Source organism: Macaca thibetana, chromosome 5 (genome assembly GCF_024542745.1).
Source record: "Macaca thibetana thibetana isolate TM-01 chromosome 5, ASM2454274v1, whole genome shotgun sequence".
Taxonomy (NCBI): Eukaryota; Metazoa; Chordata; class Mammalia; order Primates; family Cercopithecidae; genus Macaca; species Macaca thibetana.
Window position 1 is genome coordinate 93,861,399 of NC_065582.1, and position 25,260 is coordinate 93,886,658.

Genomic DNA, 25,260 nt, shown 5'->3' on the forward strand with positions numbered 1-25,260 from the left:
TGTCAATTTTGTTGTTGTTCTTTTGTCATAAAAGGTCTGCTGATTATTCACTCACACCAAAAGTTTCACTCTATTTCCTTTTATACTATAGATAAACATAAAATCATGTGTCCTCGAAGCTAGTATCTGTGCCACTTTAAACAAATAACCTAAAATCTTATCCAAAAAACAGACACCCTTGCCTAACAGCAGATGGTCAAAAACAAACCAAAAAAGTTCCTTTACAAAAAGAGCTGAAACGAAGAAAGCACATCAATTCAAAATGTAAATATAATTTTTACAAAATGTAACTATAATTTAAATATATATATTAAAGAACATGTTAAACATTTTAAGTTACTTTTGTTATTGCTGTTTATATGCTAATTCCCTACTAGTCAAAAAGTATATTAAAAATTTTGTTAGAAAAAAATATGCATAGGATATGTATTAAAATAAATAGGGTCAAAAAAAATTCCTGTGTACATAAGAACATTTCTCTCAAAAGAATTTGACAAATCTTATAGTTTTCCCTTGTATTCAAACACTTGTGTTAGAATACTGCATATCAATTTCCAAGTAACACCCTGAGGCCGACTGAAAGAAGAATGGTATTCAGGAAGTGTGCTGTAAGATGTTTTACTAGCATTCCCCTAACTCTTCCATTAGTCTATATCCAAGTAAAATAAGACAGTTGAACTGCAACCTGGATATGTGTAAGACTAGAGTTCATAGAGTTTTGATAATTTATGATAAATCTTTTTTCTTGAAATTATACTTAATAGGCTGAAATACTGAACCACCATCTACTTTGCTTTGATTTGCAGGAATAAGACTGCCAAAGGACAATCTTGTTGAATTCTGGGCAGAAACACTGAGGAGAGATTTGAATTGAAACTATGTTATTATAATAATTGTGTTATCTTCAATCTGGGCATGGCACACAGAGGAACATTCTGGCCTGATGCTGCTCAAGCTGTCCCTCTTTGGATAAACAAATGGCTTCAGTTTTCAAAACATTCTCCTAAAGCACTTTTATATTCTTATTTTTTAAATTATATAACACCCAGTACACCTCAGTGGTCCCAGTCTTTAAAAGCCTTGTTAATTTTACCTTTAAATTTTCTTTCTTTATATTCTTTTATCGAATTCACATCTTCTCATTTGTGCCAGTAATGTTCTCACCCATAAATTCTACTCTAAGGTCAAAATGTTTCCTTTCTCCTTTTTTAAATAACTGTCAATATGGGCTCTCACAATAAACAAATCACCACCAAAAAAAGAACAACAAAAAGCCTGTGTCTGGGATACTATGTGAGAAACAATTACCATTCACAAACCCTATCTTCAGATATTTCTGTATTTTAAGCCACACCAACATTAGGTAGATGTATTTGTGTGTGTTATGTTTTTCCACTTTGAAATATTTTTAAGAAATTGAATATATTATCTTCAATTTCAGTATCAGAGCGAATTAAAAAATAAATACATTGTATTTAAATGACCAAAGTGACGCCAAACAATCATAATACTAATATGGGGGCGAAGGATCATGGCTATCTTAATGGCCACTTCAGTCAAAATTTTCCACATTCTAAAAGAACAAAGGAGATCAAACAAAATATTTTACCAAAATGTATTCATTGGTACTTCAGTTATGAAAACTATTCCCTGTATTTACCTACAGAATCCTCTATCTTCTATGTAAAAACCCAGCAAATAATTAAAGGTTGGCAAAACTTGTCAGTTTTAACTCTCATGGTCAAGTCTGTTGATCTTCCCTAGGGGTCTCATAGTTGTTTGTTGTTTTTTTTTTTTTTCTCTAAAGAAAAAGCATAATGACCTTTCAAAATGAATAGGCCTGATTTATGATAAACAATTAGTTAACAATTGAAGTTTTTTAGTTTCTTTCTTTCTTGGGAAACAAACAATACTCACTTTTATTATTAAGCCCATAATAACTATTTGGTAGTAATACAAATACTTCCTAGTAGCTGCCATTCTCTAGCAGCGAGTCAAACAGCCTCAACAGAAAAGTATTAAAATTGTGCTATTACGAAATAGCAGATAATCTGGAATAAAACAAATCCCTCTAGGATCACTACATCCTAAAAGTTCTTTGCCCCAGCCTTAGAACATGGCACTTTTGAGCATGCATGCTAAAATCATGAAAATGACATATTTCTCTTCTCATTTCACACCAATAAAGGAGGAAAAAAGCCTTGTCCAATAGGCACCATCAAAACAATCTACCCACCCCCAACTATGCAAGGCTCCTGCCTCTGTGGAGTTCAGTGGCTCCTCACTAGCAGGAAAGTATAAGCAGAGAGACCATTAGTTATGACATGGAGACTCCAGCTGATAATGCTGACTCACTTCAGGAGCTATTACACTATAAACAGTGTGCTGAAAGCCATTTATCTGCATTTTAGGATAAACAGCAGAAAAGTCTCAATTAAACAGATTGCAAGAAATAAGCTGCTGATGTCAAACCATGTGAAGCTTATTTTTGAAAAGAAAAATCTGTGAATGCAATAAAAATCAATGTGGGACATCAGGGATGTTAAAACAGAAAATTCAACATTTTTATAATTATAAACATAACATCTTTTATATCATTTTATAAGATCAGCTTGATTATCAAAGTTATTGCACACTGCTTTGAAGTTCAAAGTAAATTTACTGAAACTTGACATTCTCTTAAGAAACAGCATTTATGGTACTACTGGCACTGAGCCAATGTATGCTATCAAGGAAAGCTTTATCTATCACTATGTAAAAGGTGAAGTTCAATTAGGTGAGTTTTTATCACTTCTTTTCCTACACACAAACTATCAGGAGAGATCATTTCTTTTTATTTATTTATTTATTTATTTATTTATTTATTTATTTATTTGAGACAGAGTCTCGCTCTGTCGCCCAGGTTAGAGTGCAGTGACACAATCACAGCTAACTACAGCCTCAATCTCCCGTGCTTATGTGATCCTCCCACCTCAGTTTCCCTAAGTAGCTGGGACTACAGGCATGCACTACCAAACCTGGCTAAGTTTTCTATTTTTTGTAGAGATAGCATTTCGCCATGTTGCCCAGGCTGGTCTTGAACTCCTGGACTCAAGCAATTCACCTGCCTTGGCCTCCCAAAGTTCAGGGATTACGGGTGTGAGCCACTGCACCCCCCGGCCGAGAGATAATTTCTAAATGACTCCCTTCAAGAAGAAAACACAAGTGCTATTTTACATCTAACTGTAAACACACACACACGTACACACACACACACACACATCTATCTCTAGCATGTTAAAATGCTTCAAGGAAAACACTATGTAATTAAATATAATCTATCATGGAACCATAGAGGCTTTATTCCACAATTGATTAGAAGGACATGAGACAAAGTTCGTGACCAGCCTGGCCAACATGGCTAAACTCTGTCTCTACTAAAAATACAAAAATTACCCAGGTGTGGTGGCACACATCTGTAATCCCAGCTACTAGAGAGGCTGAGGCAGGAGAATCACTTGAGCCTGGAGGAGGAGGCTGCAGTGAGCCAAAATTGTGCCACTCCAGCCTGGGCAACAGAGGGAGATTCTGTTACAAAAAAAAAAGAAGGATATGAGACACACCAAGGCCTTTACTGCAAGGGCCATATATGGGTAAAACACAACATTTAGAATTTATTTTTCCTACTTGCCAGAAAACAAATGAAAATCTTCTCTCTTTCACGCTTCCAAATGTCAGAAGCTTTTCAAAACAATTTTGAGGTTAGCGAAGAGAACACACAGGTGTGTGTTATGTCAACTACTGAAAGCAAATAAAGGCTAGCCTGGAATCTGATCTCTCTACGGACACATTCTTGTGGGCATTACAAATGCTCCCTGAAGGAATATTACACTAATGCTGACTAACTTTTTAAAACATCCCAAATCTCATTAGATCTATTCCTTAGCAGTACTGTTCAAAGGCATGACCTCTACTAACATCAAACTCACTGCCACTTCTTAGTAAACCTTTAATGTTTTCTCCAATAGCACCTTCTCCTTTCTATTTCACTGACAACAGGTTGAACAACAATAAAATATTCAATATCAACACATGTAAGTTTTTGTCATGTCATGAAAACTATGACAAACCACAAACAATTAAATGTGAGGTTATCAGTAACAAATGCTTAAGAATACTGGTTCGCATTAATGGCTACTGGTCTTAAGAAAACCATCACATATTTTGACTGCTGTGTAACAAGCCTGGCACAGAAAGATGGCAATAGTACTTTCATATCTGAAATTACCAGTGTTCAAGCTAAAAACTATAGTTATCATTTAAAACCTCTATTAGACACAAACAGCAACAAACATGACATGTTCTTAATTTTCAAAAAATAGTGGCAAGAAAGGATTCTTACCATCAAATGACTCCAATCAAGATTAGAAAAATCTTTCCACCAGTAAAATGACCTAATAGTCATAGCTTTATGAATGTTTATCAATGGTTCAGAATCATATCAGTTTATACCTTTAAAATTCATTGTCAATCATGTTCATATTCATTCAAAAGATTTTGTATTTCTATAAACCCTCCTTTTTACACACACACAGGTACACACAAATATGTCCACAGTGAGGGTCAGCAGGAAACAAATTATTCCCATAAAACCTGTCTCTTCTTGCCAAACGTTCCTAATATTTTATAAATCTCACAAGTAACTTACTACTGGACAAACCTTCCAGCTAATGATCAAAAATATAAAACTTCAAAACATTTTTCCCTTTTTCTAAGTTCTTCATAAAATGCCTGAATGCTCATGCCCCAGAAAAAGCTAATGCACAAAACAGGATATACCACGGCACTCTCAGCTTCCGCTGCAACATCAAGACTGGCTGATAACTTGCTTATATATTTTCTATTTACACATATCAAGTTTCCCAGCATTACTTTCCTCCTCACAAGCAGCAAACCCAGAGGCCTTCATTACTAACATTCCACAATGCATGGGGAAAACAAGTTGAGGGGCAGGGAATGGTGCAAGTGTCTCTGTACTTGAGTGTATGTGCAGAATGTCTTTTTTATCTGAGATCCTTTTCTGCTTCCTTCTTGATTTCTCAAAAACTTTGACATTCTTTGAGACCCAGATGTCTCCTTTCTTCCCTCCTGCACACACTGAGAGGACAGGAAACAGCAGGTGTGAAATGTTCCTGTTTGCCTCTCTCGACTTCACAAGCAACTTCTGTTTGCAAACTGTCTTTCATCCTTGCTTGCTGTCTCAGGGGAGCGACCTGCCATTGGTCTGCTGGATCCCATTTCTTCTCACACACCCAGGTGTACAGCCATGGCCACAGTCCCTCTCACAGAGGATGGTTTGCTTTGATACATTCCTTCTTCGGTTATGATCAAAGAGTCGTTTTCCCAACCTAGACCAGCCTGGCTAAAGAAGGGTTTTACAACAAAGACAAAATGAGTGTATGGGGAAGAAAGGTGATGAGAATTCTGAGAGGAAAACCTGAGATGCCTGTTGCTTAGGCCTTCATGTCAAAATGTAAAACCTTACATACAAAACATGAAACCAGGCACCAGCTCTTTCAATAGGCCAACTCACACGTGTAACAGGATAACTAGACTCCAAGCAGGTGTAGGAATCATGATTTCTAGCTCTAGCTATGCTACTGACTCAGAAATCTCCCCAATGTCTTGGTTAGAAAACCAGCACAGTGATGATTCACCAAGTAAGACTCAGGTAGTAAACACAGGTTCTTACGATACATCTGTTAAGGTAATACTGAGTGAATGAACCAGATTATGGAAAAGACTCAGACAAACATACCTGCCTAGATTAGGAATTTAGTGCAAGGTAAGTGTCCCTGAGTCAACATTGTAATGTAGTAATGCTCCACATGGGGATTGCTTTCCTCTGACCACTTCGAACTTTACCCTTACCTAAAACAAAATTTGGGAAAAGGACATCTAACCTCCCATTGCCTAAGATTACAGAGGGATAAAAATAAATCTGAAACTACTCTGACCACAAACATAGAAAATCATTTACATGAAAAAAAATATGTATATATACACATATACACATATACACACACACACCTACACATATGTATATATGTAGACACACATATGTGTAAATATATATTTATAAAGATATGTATAGATCATGTAGAGTACTGAACTTATATAAAATATATAAATATTTTTTATTATATATAAATTATATCTGTATATAAAGAGATATATATCTTATAAATTAGATATGAATATATGTATAAATGTCACTGATTTAATCTAATTTCAGGGAGATTTTACATATTTACATATCTAATTTTACATATTTAGGGAATATTACATACATATAAAATTATTTATGAGTTTATATTAGTGACTTTACTTAGAAAGGGATTTGAAAGGACTGAAACAAGACTTTAGTATATTAGAGAAAGGAGAAAATGTCAGGACATACAGCCAAAAGTGAATAGTTGTGAATTTCCAAAATTAATCACAGACTAATCTGAAAATAATCTGCATTTCCTTTGAGCTTATTATATACAAAATATATTTAATTACATAAAAATATAGTTTAATACTGCACCATTAACTCAAGTGATTATGTTTTTAATTTTACTTAGTAATAGTAAAATGGGAAGAAATTACGAAGAAACACACAAAAAAGAGATATGCTTTATGGAGTGGTTATAGAGTGGTGAACCAAACCCTTAATTCCATCCTCCATAAGGTATCTTTGGGTTGAAGGTGAAGCATCTGCATGCATAGTATAATATCAAGAACCACCAAAAAATAGTGTGTTATCCTGAAATCTTATTAGGCTGCTCTGAGGAGATGAGTTATCTGACCCTGAATATCATAAGCACTTTCCTGTTCCAAATATTTCCAGTTCCTTTCACTTTTTTATTACAGTAGTAAGTCTCTCCCTTTCCCCTCTAACACACACACTCCCTTTTTCCATCACTTCAGTTAAACTTCTAACTCTTGAGATTCTAAGGTTTGAAAAACATTGTAAATTTTTCTTTTCGCTTCTACAACAAAAATCAGCCTATAGCCATAGAAGATTATAGTTATTTACCATGATTATATTCACCATAATCTTTCAGTTTCTTTATAATCTGTTTTTTGTTATCATTGGCATCTTTGTGGAACAGATAAGGACAGTTCTTGCCAAAGAGGTCTGAATTCTTTTGGTGTGGTCAAGCAAAAAATAAAAAAGAAGAATGCTTAACAGGAATGAGATGATTATGTTAAAAATACTGCCAGCTTCAAAGCAAGTTAGAGGTCACACTGTTGTACCTGCGTGCCCTGAGTTACCTTATCAATAAAATGAGGTTGTAGGAAGATAAAATTCTCTAACCTCTCTTGTACTTCAAATATATTGTGATTCTATGTAACTTCTACTTTACTTACATGTACTCTTTTTTCAAATCTATAGCATGAAAAAAGGGTACTGAATATTCCATGAATAAAACAAGGATTCCAGATCTGACTGCCATTTACTAGTTTGTGACCTTAAGCAAGTTCTTAATTTCCTTTGGTCTCAAACACTTCACAGCAACAATACTTACACTTCACAGAGTTTGGGAGATTAAATGAGATGTAATCATTTATCTATCCCCTATTACAGGTTTATAAATTTGTTTAATGTAGTCCTCAAAATACTCTGCCATGTAAGTGTTACTCCTCTCATTTTACAAATGATGAGGGGACTAGAGTTGGAAGAGGTTATTTGCCTGAGTACAAACTACTGAGCAGCAGACAAAGTGGAAGGAAGTAAAGTTCTGCACTCTGCGACTTTTAAAAGCAGTGATTCCTCTAGACAGCAGTTCTCAAATACTTTCTTCTCGGGACCCTTTTACATTGTTAAAAATGACTGAGGATACCAAATTTTCTATGTATCTGGATACAGTTTTCAGTATTTACTATGTTAAAAAAAACTGAATAGTTAAAAAAATGTGTAATTCATTTTAAAAATAATAAATTCATTATATTTAAACATATTTTCAAGAAAACAGTGGCATTGCTCTACATTTTTGCAAATCTCTTTAATGTCTAATTTAATAGAAGAAACTAGATGTTTGCTTTTGCACTCAATCTGTTACAACATGTTGTTGTGATTCACATATTAAGAATAATTGGTCCCACACAGATACGCAGTTAGAAAGGAGGCTATTTTAATAGCCTTTTCATATGAGTGGTTATTCTTTAATATACACTATAACTGAACAACAGGGAGTTTCTTAAAACTTACAATACAGGCTCTAAAACTCTATCAATGAAATTTTCATATTCTGATAAATTAAAACCTACTGTCCATCTTGTATTTTAAACTGATCTTTTACCTATGCATGAATATGAAACGACAGGCACTGGCCATCTGGGAAAAAAACGTTTGGTCCACTCAGTTATGCAGATCAGTTATGTGGATACAAGCGTCACAAAATCCTAACTTTTGCTTGAAAGTTTGAGTTTTATCATTAGCAATAAATATTGTCAACTGTTTTCCTTGAACTGGCAGGCTCAATTCATTCATTTTTGAGAATATGTCTGCAAATACCCAAGTCTGAATAACCATAGTTTTTCTGTCAGTCATTGTTTCTAGTAAAAATTTTGTTTCATGAAGTAAATCTCAAGACACCTGTAGTAGTCCGTTCTCACGCTGCTAATAAAGACATACCCGAGACTGGGTAATTTATAAAGGAAAGAGGTTTAACTGACTCACAGTTGAGCATGGCTGAGGAGGCCTCAGAAAACTTACAATCATGGTGGAAAGGGAAGCAAACACGTCCTTCTTCACATGGCAGCAGCAAGGAGAAGTGACGAGCAAAAGACAGAAAAGCCCCTTATAAAATCATCAGATCTCATGAGAACTCACTATCACAAGAACATCACGAACATCACTGCCCCCATTATTCAATTACCTCCTACTAGGTCCTTCTCATGACGTGGGGATTATGGGAAGCACATTTTGAGATGAGATTTGGGTGGGGACATAGTCAAACCATATCAACAACGATTGACTCTCAGTTGCTGAAAAATTATATATACTTTACATTTTGTCACACAGAATAGTCAAAAGACATTTACAGAGAGGTTGAAATTTAATAAAATTAATCATTTTATTGTTTCATTAAGTATATTCTGAAATGAAGCTTCCTTTTGTTTTTTTTGGTTGGTTGGTTGTTTTTACTATGAGCACATTGGAGTGAAGAATACAAGTATAGTTTGGTTCCTGCTTTGATTTGTGCTAAGGTTCTATCCATTATTACCTATTATCCGTGCAAATGTTAATAAAACATGTTAATATTACTATGTTGGCAAATCATACTTTGAAAACTGACACAACAAATGACCAATAACAAGTCATTAGCATTAGAGAGAAAATTTATAAATATTTTAGGCCAGGTGTGGTGGCTCATGCCTGTAATCCCAGCACTTTAGGAGGCCAAGATTGGTGGATCACTTGACATCAGGAGTTTGAGTCCAGCCTGGCCAACACGGTGAAACCCCATCTCTTCTAAGAATACAAAAATTAGCCGGGTGTGGTTGTGGGCACCTGTAATCCCAGCTACTCAGGAGGCTGAGGGAGGTGAATCGCTTGAACCCAGGAAGTGGAGGTTGCAGTGAGCCGAGATCATACTACTGCACTCCATCCTGAGCGACAGAGCAAGACTTTATCATACACACATACATAAAATATTTTAAGAGAAGCTAAGGCATTTTTACCGTGATGGAAGAGAACAGAGTGAGCATAAGAGATGATTTGTTTTAAAAGGAAAAGAATTAAGAAAATATGTAATTTTGAAACTCTTGAGATCTAAACAGAGCTTTTCATCTGTACTTTAAATGCTTTTATTTATAAGTGCCACAATTAAGTACCTGAGTCTTAATTTTTTAACCTAGCACCTCCTAGATTCAGCCAGTTATGAAGTATTGGGAAATACTTGGGAAAAGAAGAAATGAATCATTAATATGGGAGTAAATAAGCATATACAGAAAGTTCACATTCTCAGAAAAGTAATTTAAAAAAGAAAAAGTTTCTCAAATGTGGAACAAATCAGTCTTCATTGATTTTTGTTTTTTGTTTGCCTATTTGGGGTTGCCTTGATTTGCCTATTTTTGCCTGTTTTGGGTTATAGGATATCATAGGCAGAATTGTTTCTTCTGCATTTTTTTTTTCATTTCACACCTGAACACTGAAGAACTGATTATATATAGAGACAAACTTTTCCCTAACTTTATGTTTGTTTATGTCTTGATTTGAACTTAAGTCTTGATTTCCAAACACAAGTCAGTTTTTCTTACCTGCTGGAGAAAATTGTTAATTCTAAATTAGGAAAAATCATGTTATTACATATAAAGGTCTGAAAGATGAGATACACTAAGGAGACCTTCTTTTCCTACATGAAATTATTACAGAAGTTCTGAAAGTATCTTTCTTATGTGATATCTTAAATATGGTATTATTTCACATTCTACATGAAATATTTAGAATATCCAAATTACAATATAAACTGCATGAGAGCAAGAGTTATGTCCCTTTGGCTAACTACTATGTCCTCAGCATCTAGAATCATGTCAGGCACCTGGCAGGCACATGATAAAGTTTTCTTGAGGTACGTAGAACAACTTCCCTATCGTGAAGGCCTCATGGATCATCTAATAAGACAAAAGAAAGAAACACCATTACCTCATATACATTTATGATTCTGTCCTATCTCAGTTGTGTGTATTTTCTTTTTTTTTTTTTTTTTTTTTTTTGAGACTGAGTCTGGCTCTGTCGCCCAGGCTGGAGTGCAGTGGCCGGATCTCGGCTCACTGCAAGCTCCGCCTCCCGGGTTCCCGCCATTCTCCTGCCTCAGCCTCCGGAGTAGCTGGGACCACAGGCGCCCGCCACCTCGTCCGGCTAGTTTTTTGTATTTTTTTTAGTAGAGACGGGGTTTCACCGTGTTAGCCAGGATGGTCTCGATCTCCTGACCTTGTGATCCGCCCGTCTCAGCCTCCCAAAGTGCTGGGATTACAGGCTTGAGCCACCGCGCCCGGCTTGTGTGTATTTTCTATTGTGATTGTCATTTGGTAAAATTTCTGCTTTCTGAAATTGAAAATGAAAGGGGAAAATGCAGCTGGGTTTTTCTTACATTTCCCCTTCCTTCTGACATATAATTTTCAAACCCAAGAAATACAGTCTTTAAAAATATTTTATACTTAAAATTTAAATGTCTTCAAAAATTTGGTTGGGCACAGTGGCTCAGGCCTGTAATCCCAGCACTTTGGGAGGCCAAGGCAGATAGATTACTTGAGTTCAGGGGCTCTAGACTAGCCTGGGCAATATGGTGAATCCCTGTCTCTACAAAAAAACACAAAAATTAGCCAGGTGTGGTGGTGTGCGCCTGTGGTCCCAGCTACCCTGGAGGCTGAAATGGGAAGATCGCTGGAGCCCAAGAGGTTGAGGCTGCAGTGAGCTGTGATTGCCCCACTGCACTCCAGCCTGGGTAACAGAGCAAGACTCTGTCTCAAAAATAGTAAGGAAAAAAAGAAAGAAATACAGTTTTTGACAGAGCCATTTCATTTAAATTATGTTTTAGATAAATAAGGAGTGAAACAGGGGAACACGGGTGTGAGAAGGTTCTGAACACAGTATCTAGTACCAATGTAACCTTGACACCACCTTACAGAAGAAAGTGCATGGGCTAGACTAATTAGCTGTATGGCTTTGAGCAAATTCATTAGTTTCCCTAGACTTCAACTTCTTCATCTTGTAAATAGGGGTAATAATGTTTACTTCTCACATGGCTGGTGTTAAAATTAAATGAAGTATGATATAAAGCACTTAGTACAGAGCCCAGTGCCTGAGATACAGTAAATGACCAATAAATGTTAGTTCTATTCATTTATCAGAAATCCATGAGTTAAAACTGGTCAATAAAAAGAATGTCAGTTTCACTGCAATTGCATATAGATAAAGCCACTACCAGAATTTAGAACCAATTAAAAAATATACACCAGTTAAAAATATGCACACACAAGACTACTTCCTAGAGTATGACAGATGACCTCCAAGTATTTATCACTGGTAATAATACCTACTGGTACTAATTCATATTTTAAAATTTTAGCTAATTGAAGTCACTTTCTACTTTGTTATATCATTTCACTACGTAGAAGACAATAATGTGGAAATTCCATAGTCATGGTTCCTGCTGGTACTGATACATATCTCTGTCACTGCATAAAGAACCAAACTGGAGAACAGTACATACTACGTGAAGCATACCCATGTTACTGACTCATATTTACAGCTGCTTTGTGCACGATATCAGCCTGGCTTTCCAAGCACTACATAGATGTATCTTAAAATGGTATGCTGTGTGTGCCATATTCAATTCACTTTATAAGCTATTCCCAAAGCTAGATGATATTAGCTATATTTTAAACACTACTTTATATTTGCATTACATCTTGTATTTTGCAAGATACTTACATGAATATATATGTGTATGTTAAACAGATTCAGACACACATACATTCTATAACGTCTTCACAGAGTGTTAACTAGGTTTTAAAACTGGCATACATTAAATCATTTACCTCAGCTCTTCCATAATATATAATCATGTAAAGCCAGTTATAAAACTTTACTGAATTCTAATTTACCATCTTTTAATAGGAAAATAATATATAAGAAACATCACATTCACTTTAAAATTTATGAAGACAATTTAAAAATTATATGTAGAAAGTGGCTTGTCAACAAACCATTAGCAAAGTGCTTGTGTGCTTTGTGCTTGGTATGCCTCAAGCAAGTAAATAATGATTCCTGAAATAATCCATCAATGAAAGAAGGAGAACTACTGAGCGCCTACATTAGGTGAAAACTGTTCTAACAGCTTTCATGTGTTTTCACATAACTCTTAACGGAGCCTGGCAAAATAGACACAAGTATTCCCATTTGTCTAAATGACTGAGGCCTATATGGTCTTAAGGTGGAGCTAAGATGCTCACTACTCCACATTACTGCTTTACCAAATCACCCCATAATAGTAATAATACTACATCACCATCAGCAGGCGTATGTACATTTGATTTCTCTTTTTCCCAGTAGGAAAGATAGATTTTCCTATGTCTTCTGCGTTCCCTTACCACAAAATACAAGTTATTGGCTGCAGTCCTTCCTTTCTCCTGCTGTTATACCTGTCCCTAACCAATGTTACTGTAATACTCTCATCTCCTTCCCACTTCTTTCATCTAGTGTTTGCACTGCTGCCTTCTAAAGATAACAACACATGTGCATATGCTTGTAAAGCGAATAAAGTAAAGCAAATAAAAATCTCTAACAGTTCTAAGTTTCTTAGGAAGGCATTCAATGTTCTTCATGAACTGATTCAACCTTTCGTTCCAGTTTCATCTTCTACCATAGTCTGCTCCCTATCCATACCTTATTCTAATTAGATGTACCATGATTTTTGTATTCCCATGTTTTTGCTTATAATTCTGATTGTGTTTCTTTTTTGATGTTTCCACAGAACTTTACTGTGTTATATATTTTACTCTACCTTAGCTGCATACACATGTTGTGGCCTACCAACTACCTCCCTCTTATTGCAAGTAGCATAATTTATTTACATGAGTCACCCCACTGATTACTTGGATAATTAGCTGTGTGACCTCAGACAATTTACTTAACCTCCATGAATTTTCATTTCCTCATCTGTAAAATGAAGATGATAATAATACTTATATATGTAAAATGCTTTTAGTACCTAGAACAGTTTGCCTCATATAAGTGTGAGCAATTTATATACTACTATTAGCTACAATCTTCAAAGAACTTCATTGTTTGATGCTAACTGGCTCACATATGCATCCAACTCTGATTTTTAGTCTTGCAAATTTTTGAAGACATTAAAATTTTTAACTATAAAATATTTTTAAAGACTAGATTATAACTTTTCATAGTAGTTTTACATTAGCAAATACATACGTTATTATAATGAACTAAAAAAGACAAGCTAACTATAGCATAAGACCAATCTCAAGTATAATACTAATAAAGTTGGAATGGATTCCTGCAGAGCACAAATTAAGCTCATCCCTCCAATCAAAGCATCAGTTCATCCTAAAATTTTACTATATAAACAGTGAAATGAGGGTTGTAAGTCAAGCTAGGACTCTTGGGAAGAGATAAGCCTATTAACTGAATACAATTTAGAAACTATTTTTGAAATGCCTTCTGTACATTTTACTATTTACACAAAAAATATGCCTGTTTTATAGTTACAGGATATTCATAGTTCAATACCTGGGTCTTCTCTTCTTTCTCTCTTTGCACTAGACAAATTAACAAGTCTGATACTTCAGTCCAACTAGAAAAAGAAAGAACAGACATCAGGCTTGTGAGAGTGGCTGGATGGAAGGGAAAGAAAGCTATGGAGCTACTGAGCTGAGAGAGAAGCCTTACAGTAATATAAATCAAAAAGCAGGCCAAATAGTACCACTGTATCTGAGTGCCTACTTGGAAGCATGGAAATAATTGACTGTGTTCTATAAAGTCTTTCTACTCCAAACTGAGGACTATATGGGTAAGAATTATAAAGGCAAGTTAAACAAGAATCAAAATTGGGTATAAACACTCAAGTACACAATGGCTATTAAATGACACAGGATTATATTCTTATCTTTCATTAGTATCATACTACTAATACTATTCATATATCATCTACATACAACATGTGAAAATAAAGTACTGCTATCATGCATCTAAAAAACAGACTAACGATAGATTCACTATTAAATGCCTAAAAATCTTAAGTACAGCAATCACTTTCCAGTAGAAAATAATTATTAGAAGTGAATGTTTACTAAGTTACTGTGAAACAGATCCAATACCTTTTATACAGACTCTGAGAAGAACAGATGGTGAAAACAGTAAAATTTCCAGTGGAAACTATGCCTAATTATTATTAAATTTATGAGGCTTGTATTAAAGATAAGGTTTGAGTTAAATAATTGCTATCAGCACTTTAGAAAGACACATTTAATCTTATGACCTACAGTGTGTAAAGTAGGATGGTAAATGACTTAAGAATAAGTGGGATGTTCTTTAGAGGAACACATTTACCAACAAGACTACAAATTTTTGGTTTCCAGGTCAGTGCCTGCTTCTGCAAATGTTAAGCCTCATGAAAAAAGAAATATGCAGATGGATGCTTTACTTCTTTGCTCATCCCAAAACATACCTCTATTTCATATTTAAAATAATCATGCACAGGCGTGTAACTTTTCTACCTTTTCTATCTGATTTCAGGTCCAGGTATTTTTTAATTTCCATTACCAAACTCAGGTCCAGGTTTTTTTTTTTTAATTTCCATTACTAAATAACAGTGATTTACCTAGAGCAGCAGCAAAAACAGCATAACTACTCTAGCTTCAAAGTACTTTGTTTACTTTAGTAATTTTTCATTCATAAAAGAATGTGCTTTTGAAAGTGACTGAATATATACATTTAGGCATCCTTATATTATTCGCATAATATTAGAACCAGGAGAACAGCTGCAGTCCAAGGTAGCTGGAAGTGGTAGCATAGGGCCTTGGGGTCTTCAGAAAAAAGACAATGATGAAAAATGAAAATGAAGAAAACTAAAATGCTACCCATCAAGAGTGAGGATTCATTAACTATTCCTGTGCACCCCTCCACCCCCAGTAAGGAGAAAACAAAGGCCTTTCCAAGGGGCTCTAGCAGGGCCAAAGCGTGTGAACTGAAAGGAAAGATTTCTGAAGGCAGAGAAAACCAGCGTTCCAGGCACTATTCTAAGTATTTTTCGTGTATTAACTCAGTTGCTTGTTCCAACGAGCTTGTGGAATGTGTAGTATTATCTTTTCCATATTGCAAAACAGAAACTGAGGCACTAAGAACTTGCTCAAAGTCGCAGAGCTAAGAAAGAGCTGAAATTGAGATTTAAATACAAAAAGTGACTCCAAAGCCTTATCTAAGCATTACGATATGCCATACGAAAACAGGATTTCCAAGTATCTTCAGAAAACAAACAAACAAAAAAACACCAAGCCAAAAGTCAATGCAAAATTAAAGTCATCATATAATAATAAAATATATCTATATTATTCAAACTCCTACCTAGAATCACTTTTAAGAGACACTTAATTCATTTGTAGAGTGTTTCTCTTGACAATTCACAAGGAGGAAAGAGAGATGTGAGTTTCTGTGCTTTGGTCTTAAAAGTGTTTTTATCTTTCTTTTAAAGTGAATTTTAATGAGCCCTTAATTGTCAAAGGACTTCATAAATATTCATTAGACATTAAGAGAAGTCCTGTTTCCCATTCCTAAAAGCTGAGAGAGAAAACAGTAAGACTTCAAAGTGGAGAAGGCATGAAGAAAGACTAAGTGGAACTGTGAACATCTGGTTTTGTATTAGATGTTTATTGAAAGGCTCAAATCATTAGAACACTTACATTCTCAGTATGGAAATATTTTTTTTTCCTTAATAAGAAGTTATCCAGAGTATCATCTCTGTTGGTGATATTTTCTTCTTTTCAGTCCGTCATCTAATTCTGAAGGATCCAAAACAATTCACTAACTCTTTATAATGCCTTCTGCACCACTGAACAGTAAAATGGTTATGATGTTGGGAGGAAATGATTTTGATCTAAATCAACAAGACAAGCTCTGCTACTATGAAAGTGCCATAAACCTTTCATAAAAAAGGGTTTTCACACTGGATTTGTGTCTTCAAAGAAAATATCCACCAAAATATTGCATTTTACATCAATCCTACATAGCAGTCAGGATAATATCACACAGATAAACTTCTCTTCATTAAGTCACAGCCTTGAATATTTCCTAGTCACCAAAACCAGGGAGATGCCCAGAAGATATCATGGCAATTCTGTGTTCCCAAATGGCTTGGCAAGTCAAATATTAACTTACTAAGAACAAATCTCTGCAAAGCCCACCACTTCTAATTCACTGCTGAAAAAGAAATCTGTAAAAAAGGGAAAACTATATTTGCTATTTGTAGCAATGATTTTCTCCTTTATCTCTTAGAACTTTTGTTTCCCCAGCCAAGAAACATAAACAGATAGGTTTTTAGAAAGATACCTTCATAAAAGACTATCAACTGTGAAGTAGCTTCCTTGTCACTGTCATGCAACCAAAAGCAAGAGATATATCATATTGGTCAAGTTTGAAGAAAATAGAAGATGAATATTAACTCAAGAAAATGTGTATGCTTCTTTAATAGACTCCTACTTCTGTAATTTCCAATATGAACCAAATTCAGAATACTTAAATCATTTTAATTTTTAAAAATTTTTAATTACAAATGATTAATGATTTGTTTTGCTTCTTCACTGTGTTTATTACTTTATTATTATTCTACTACCTTCCAAATGAATGCGTATGGTGATATAAACAAAATGTAAAAAGGATAAAACTAAAACACAAGTATATAGTTTTCTTAATGGCTGTTTAATAATTTAAAGTTCAGAGTAAGAAACTGAATTTTAATTCCATATAGTTAGTTTCAATATACATTAAAAATACTATAGTGAAGAATACAACTACTTAAGACTTGTAGTTTTCCTCTTTTATTAAACTTTATTCTGGTCTCTATTAAGTGTTACCTGACATTTATCTTCTACTTCATTAGAATAACCAAAATGTCTGACCTTCTTGCTCAATCCATAGAGCTAAGCCTAAGATGCTTCCTGACTGAATAAATGTGAATGAATTTAAAATTGGTTATTGTGATGGTTAATTATATGCATCAACTTGACTGGGACACAAGGTGCCCAGGTATTTGCTCAAACATTATTCTGAGTGTTTATGTAAGTGAGGGCGTCTTTGGATGAGATTAACATTGACATCTATAGATTGGGTAAAGCAGATTGCTCTTCCTACTGTGGGTGGGCCTCATTCAATCAGTTAGTTGAAAGCCTGAATTGAACAAAAAGGCTGACCCTTTCTCAAAGTAAGAAAGTCCTACCTGACTGCCTTCAAACTAAGACATGGGCTTTTTTCCTTTCTTTGCACTTGAACTGAAACCTCCCCTCTGCCTAAGTCTTGACTCTGCTGGCCTTCTGCCTCAAACATGCCATCCAATTTCCTGGGTCCCGAGCTTGACCAAGTGCAGATCTTGGGACTTGTTAGCCTCCAGAATCATGTGAGCCAATTCTTTATAATAAATCTCTTTATACACACACACACACAAACACACACACACACACATACACACACACACACACACGCTTTATCACCTTATTGGCTCTGTTTCTCTGGAGAACCCCAACTAACAGTTAACAAAGTGTCACTAAATAACCAGGCATTTTAAAAAACAAATACAAACAGTTATTTAACTAAATCTGAACTAACTCAGGCCCTTGAATTATGGTTTTCATGATTTCTTCAATTCCAGAAAGCAAGAACTGTAATTTCATTGTCAGCAATATAGAGTTCATATATATATATACACACACACAAACAGACATATATATTCATAATCTATGCTTTATTGATTGCAATTTTGGCAACATAGCCCTTCATAACTCTATGACCCACTGAATATCCAATGTGAGCTCAGACTGGTAAACCATTAACATCTTCTTAGTGTACTGCAAAGTATCAGTATGAGATTAAACAGCAATGATTCAATTCAAATAAGTCAAAGATTTCATCCACAGCTAAGGTATATTCACCAACTAAGAGATCAGAAAGAGTGATTTTTGTTTTAGTTCAGTTTCTATAAATTTCCTCGGGCAGTATATTTCTCATCTCTATCTTCTATTGGCCCAGAAATTTGTATATAATAATCTTTTCCAACAGTATTGCCCCCTTGAGAAATCAAATTGTTTAATAAATTTCTAAGTTGAAGAACAGTTCAAGAGGCTTGACTCTCCTCTATTAAATAACGTAATAAAATCACCAGAGGTATGAAAGCTACTGGCAAAAACCAAAGCTTCAAAAACCAAAGCTTTCAAAACACATGAAAAATGTGTTCGTGAAAATTACAACAATTAAAATTTTTATATAATGAAACAGATACATACATACCAAAAATCTTACTTGAAACATTTAGACATTTTTCATTATATGGATTCTGAGTGTTTTAGTATAGAACATACTCATTTCTGGTGACTAAAGGAAGAAGAAGTGCTTCAACATGTTTTCAATAAAAGGAAATGGCTATGAAAGCAAAATAAAGAGTTTGAGGCTAGCCAGGACAAACTAAAGGTAAATTCCTTGCACTCTAGAGATACTCAGGCATTTTGTCTTAAGAGAAATGCTTTTATCTTTCTTTCAAAATATACCAAAATTTTTTTTATTTCTTAAGGTTTTCTTTTTCTATTTTTTAAATAATCTAGAAAAGAAATAGTGGCAATGATTAAGAACTTCTATGCTCCTGCAGGAACACAGTGAGTTACACGTGGGTTTTCCTTGTTTGTTTTTTTTGTAAGGCCACTAGCCTAACTCAAGGCAAAACTTCCTCACTAGGCACTAGTTTACCCTACAATATCCTTTCCTGAGTCCTAGGCCAATGCACTTAACTGACTACCAGGCATCTGAGTGACACTAAGAAGTCTTGTTTATATGTCAAACTCAACAAACTCTGAAGTTACTCTTCTTTTTCATGAAGCCTTTCCATCCTATCCCTTTCTTTCCGAAATCTGCTCTTCCTTCAGCATTCTCTCTGATGAACATCACCGCCATCCATCCGGCTGCCAAAGTGAAAAACCTGAGTCTCCTTATATCTCTTCTGCACTCATATTCACTATATCTAATCCATCAGCATCTCAATCATTTTAATCTTCTATATTTTTCTGTCATCCTGCCTCCTCTCACCACTGATGCTATTAAAAAGATGCCAAAAGGAGGTCCTCATCATTTCTTACCTGGTTGACAGCACAGCCTAATTTCTACTCTCTATCCCTACCTTCCTTTAGCCTTCTTTATACCACAGCTAAGATCACATTTTTTTTTTTTTTCGTGACAGAGTTTCGCAGTTTCTCTCTTGTTGCCCAGGCTGGAGTGCAATGGCGCGATCTTGGCTCAGGGCAACCTCCGCTTCCCAGGTTCAAGCAATTATCCTGCCTCAGGCTCCCAAGTAGCTAGGATTATAGGCATGTGCTACCACATCCGGCTAATTCTGTATTTTTAATAGAGACAGGGTTTCTCCATGTTGGTCAGGCTGGTCACAAACTCCCGACCTCAGGTGATCCGCCCACTTCGGCCTCCCCAAGTATTGGGATTACAGGCATGAGCCACTGCACCTGGCCAAAATTACAGTTTCTAAATTATCTGTTCATTCATGTACTTAACAATTATTAAATGAGCACCTTCCAGGTACCAGGCTCTGTTCTAGGCCCAAGGACATAGCAGTAGAAAGAAACGGACACAATTTCAGGCCCTTACAGAGGGCATGAAATTTCAAGAGAAAAAGAAACAGTAAATAAAACAACATGAAGATATCTAAATTATACTAAGCACTTTGGAGAGAAATTAAGTAGGAAACAGGGTAGATTTATTGGGAGTGGTCATGATTTTAAAGAGGATGGCTAAAAGTCAGTTTTGAGAAGGGAAGGATGAAGAGAGTGAGTTGTGAAGAAAGGGGGAAATGTGTTCTAGACAGAAGGAGTATCGAGCCAGAGCCTTGAAGGAGAAGTGCACCTGGCATTCTTGAAGAGTAACAGGTGCCAGTTTTTCCAGCAAGAGTAACAGTAGTACGTGGTAAGGTCAGACACAAAATGGGGAACAGATCCTCACGGGCCTTTTTGAAAACTTCTACTCTGATTGCTATGCTAAGAATAGACTATAGGGAGCAAAACCAAAGCAGAGAGCCAGTCAGGAGATTGTTGTTATAATGACGGCAAACACTGACTGTGGTTTGGACATGGGTGGCAGTGGTGGAGGTGATGAGAAGTGGTCAGATTCAAGATATATAGTAAGTCCTCACTTAACGGTGTTGATAGCTTCTTAGAAACTGCAACTTTAAGCAAAACAATGTGTAGCAAGTCCTCAAATAATGTCATTTCCTATTGGTAAAAACCTACGCTTCAAAATACCTTCACTATAGTGACATGAGACAACATATCTCCATTATAACATCGATGAAAAAAATTGGTTTCATTATATGTCGTTTTGCTTAAAGTGCCAGTTTCTAAAAGCCTATCAACAACATTAAGTGAGGACCTACTGTATTTTGAAGGTACTTCATAATTTTGGTTCCCCAGGAAAGTAAAGCCTAAGTCAACTGCTTGCATAGAGTGAGTTTATTTGGGAATGACATCCCAGGAAGCTGAAGTTTGTGACTGGGGTTGTGAAATAACAAAGAAAACAATGGCAATTCAATGATAAGTTATCTAGTTCAACTTCACTAAAGAAAACAAGTCCAAGTATAGCCAACCCATGGAGTCAAAGGAGAAGTATTACCTCTCAGCCCCTATCCCCCACTAGTAAGGTCTGCTTTCATGGGCCATTATCTGCCCCTCATTGCAGGTTATACATGAGTATAGAATGGCTCCTCCCAGCGTCCCATATGCTGCATCAAAGACGGTCCATGACAGGAGGCCAGGAGATGAGACAGTGTTCAGTTCCACCTTCACAAAGCTGGGCAATGTCTTCATGGAACTGATGGCTGCAGCCCTGACAGCAGTCACAGGTAGATCACAGAGGATTTGGAAGTGGTGCATGCAGGTGCCCAATGTAGACAGTACTGACTAATTTTCCAATGGGCCATGTGTATTATGTGAGGGACGAGGAAAACTTAAGGGTAATTCCAAGGGTTTTGGCTTAATTAACTGTAAGGATGGAACTGCCATTAACTGATAGAGAAAATGGGTGGGAAATACAATTATGTTACTTTTCTTCTCAAAAGCCAGCCATGGAGCTACACACCCATAGGAAAACATATGTGGTTCCTAGCCTGTGTCCACACAAACCTTCATCATCATTCCCCTGTTTAAAATCTCAACTTAGCTGCTCACTACCCCTCACCTCTAACTCTACAGTCACACTAAACCCTGTGCAGTTCTCTGGCAGTGCCATGTTCTCCAGCAGTGCCATGCCTTATTATCATCCTTTAGTTCTCAACTTGATTGAGACCTCCCTTTAAGCCAGATGCACACCTACCTGTTCCCAAAGTATTATTTGTATTTGTTTGCCCCCGCGACCTCCATCTGGGAATATTTTCCTTAAATCTACAGGGCATTTCACACCGTTGGAAGACACCAAGCATTTAATAAAGGTTTGATAAACCAAAGGAAAAAATGGTTTCTTCAAGCCATTATATGCTTATTTTAAAGATGTAATAAAATGACTCTTAAGGGGAGGAGTAACATAATCAGAGTTTGTGTCTCATCTCAGACTTACAGGTAAAATATTGTTTTCAATACGTCTATTATCTACAAGACTAAATGACATATTTTGTTAATGCTGTTCATGCAGGGCAGAGACCAACAAACTTCTTCTCACAGTGTTTTCTTGGCTTCATTCCATTTTCATTTTGATGGAAAATGTGAGCACACTAATTTTAGATTCAACATAGGTTTCTGTCGGGTAAACTTCTTGGCCGACTAGGTTTTCTGAACCTAGTCCTTTTCATTTGGAACAAATGTGTTATTCCAGAAGATGCCAACACATCATGTGTTACTGATATATAACAAGATTAAGAGGAAAAATGAAAACATTTAAAATGCAAAACATACTTGGGAAAAATTACACAGTAAAGTGACTTGGGGAAGGCCCTTAGCAATTTTCTAAATTATTTGGATAACACCTTCAGGACTTAAGAGTAGATCTAGGTCCTATTAAATCTGTAAAAAGGTGCAAGTTTAGGAAATATAAGGGCATACAAAGAAAGCACCTATAATTTATAGCAAATAAAAATCACTTGAGTTTGAAATTTCCAAAGTTCTATTAAATCATTCAACAACTCTCTCATTTGATTAAAAGAAATGAGAAACCAATACATCCTTCAGAGATGTATGGATTAAATCAGATTGCTAGATACTGTAGCATTTTTATGTTTCTCTAAACTAAAATTCATTTACTAGAAAAATAAGACAGAAGGCTCTATTACCTAAATAAAATGCTTTAATCGTTCCAAAACTGTGCTCACAAATGCACTTTCACGCATTTCCAATGCCTGTTATTTACCTGCCGTTGAAAAACCAACATAATTTAGTCCAGTGGTTCTCAAAGTTTAGTGCATAACAAAATCACTGGGGAGCTTGTTAAAACACGGATCTCTGGGCTCAAAAACCCTCTTAGGTTTCTGATTCAGTGGATTTTAGTTAAGACCCAATAACTTGCTTTTTACATCAGGTTCCCATGTAATGCTGCTGCAGGGACCACAATTTGAAAAGTATTATCTAGTCAAAACCTGGCTTCTGTACAAAAATTTCCACTCCCTCACACAAGCTTCTGGCACTGCACATTTTCTCACTTTGATTTTGCTTAAACTATTCCAATCGCTCCTATGTTTATAAGCTCTAGAAATAGAAGAAAGAAACTTTACCTAACCTGTATGCTACAGAATAACTGCATTTCCAACTGTATTTGAATGCTAGTATAACTATATTCATCTCTGCCACCATACGTTATTAATACCACAACAAACAAACCTCAAGACCCTGAGGTCACTTTCCCTCCCCAGTAATGGCCATGGCCCTGAGTGGGAAAAGCACGAAACAATATTCTAGGAAAATACGCTTATGTTATGTCTATGAGCTCCTCCTATCTGAGAAGGGCTTGTCAGCACAGGCAATTTCCCAACCACTCTCCCCTATGACAGGAAAGGCATTTCTGTTATATTAACAAGTAGAAAAGCAATAGACACCTCTGATTCAGGAATGAGGCTTTCTGGCCTAGGGCCTGCACTTTGTCTGCCAAGAGAATCTTTTATTCTGAGAGGAGAGAGTCCATGATAAAGGTTCATAGGCAAATTAACAGCTACTCACAAGGCTAGACTGAGAAGTATGAACAGCAGCTGTCCCAAGAAGGTATCATTTCCCCTGAAGCAAGCAGGATTGCAGGTGGGCTACTCTGCTAAGTTTTTAGCAAAAGAAAAGGCATCTGATTTGAATCAGGACTCGTGGCAACTCTAAATCACATATACTTTTTCTCATAAGTTAAATAATAAAATGACCAACAAAACTGTTTTAGTAAAATTCTGATGTTAAAGATAAAATATTATTATAATTGATACAGAAGAAAGCAAATAATGTTCAATGCAGGAGCCCTAGTTACGTATTTTGTTGTAGAGGATATTTTCTTGAATTGTCTTCAATTATTAGGAAAAAATCCATGTTTCAGGCTGAAAGGAAGGAGGGATAATGTACTTAATTTCATTTCTGGCTGTCTCTTCTATTATATAAAATGCTACAAATATATTAAAAAATGGATAAGAGAATACAAGATTCTTACAACTCAATTTTATAAAATCTTAACAGATATTTTACTTCTAAGGAATAAAATATTAGAGAGTGAAGTCAAATGAGTACCAGTTCCTTCACCTCCCTTATTCTGCACTATCCTAAATTTGATTATCACTCCTATGAATATTTTTACAGCTTTATTGGGCTATAATTAACATACTATAAAATTCACTCATTTAAGATATACAAATCATTGCTTTTTAATATAGGCAAAGAATTATGCAACCATCAAATGACATAATTTTAGAACATCTTCAACCCCCTCAAAACCAAAACCATAGACAGGCAGTCACTCCCTATGCCCCCAAGCCTCTCTGGAATTTTCATGTAAATAGAAAATACAATCTATGGTCTTTGTATCTGGTTTCTTTCACTTAGCATCGCTTTCAAGATTTATCCATGTTGTAGCATGTATCAGTACTTCATTCTTTTTATTGCCAAATAACATTCTATTACATAGATATACAACAGTTTGTGTTATTAATATATTTAACATTTATATTATCTATAACACTGCTATGAACATCTGGGTGCAAGTTTTTTGTGGACACATTTTCTCATCTCTCTTTGGCATATACCTAGGAGACAAATTGCTGGATCATATGACAGCTACATGATTAACACTTCGAGAAACTGCCAGACTGTTTGCCAAAGTGGTTGTACCATTTTATATTCCCAGGAGCCACAGATGAGGGTTCCAATTTCTCCACATCTTTAGGATCATTTGTTATCTTTTATTACAGGCATCCTAGTACACGTGAAGTGGTATATTGTGTTTTTGATGGAATTTCTCTGATAACAGGATGCTGAATATTTTTTCATTTGATTGTC

General features: G+C 35.6%; 1 protein-coding gene across 11 annotated transcripts in view; it reads right to left on the bottom strand.

Annotated features, from left to right (window-relative positions):
* The window catches only part of BMPR1B (bone morphogenetic protein receptor type 1B), a 396,435-nt gene that overhangs the window by 66,353 nt on the left and 304,822 nt on the right, over positions 1 to 25,260 (bottom strand). For 7 of the 11 annotated variants that reach the window (XM_050791851.1, XM_050791855.1, XM_050791848.1 and 4 more), the window contains one exon: positions 14,285 to 14,348. The exons of 3 other annotated variants lie outside the window; for them this stretch is intronic. The gene's annotated coding sequence lies outside the window, so the exon portion shown is untranslated. Of the gene's footprint in view, positions 1 to 14,284; positions 14,349 to 16,117; positions 17,455 to 25,260 lie in introns of those variants that run through there. One more of the 11 variants, XM_050791852.1, reaches the window with a different exon arrangement.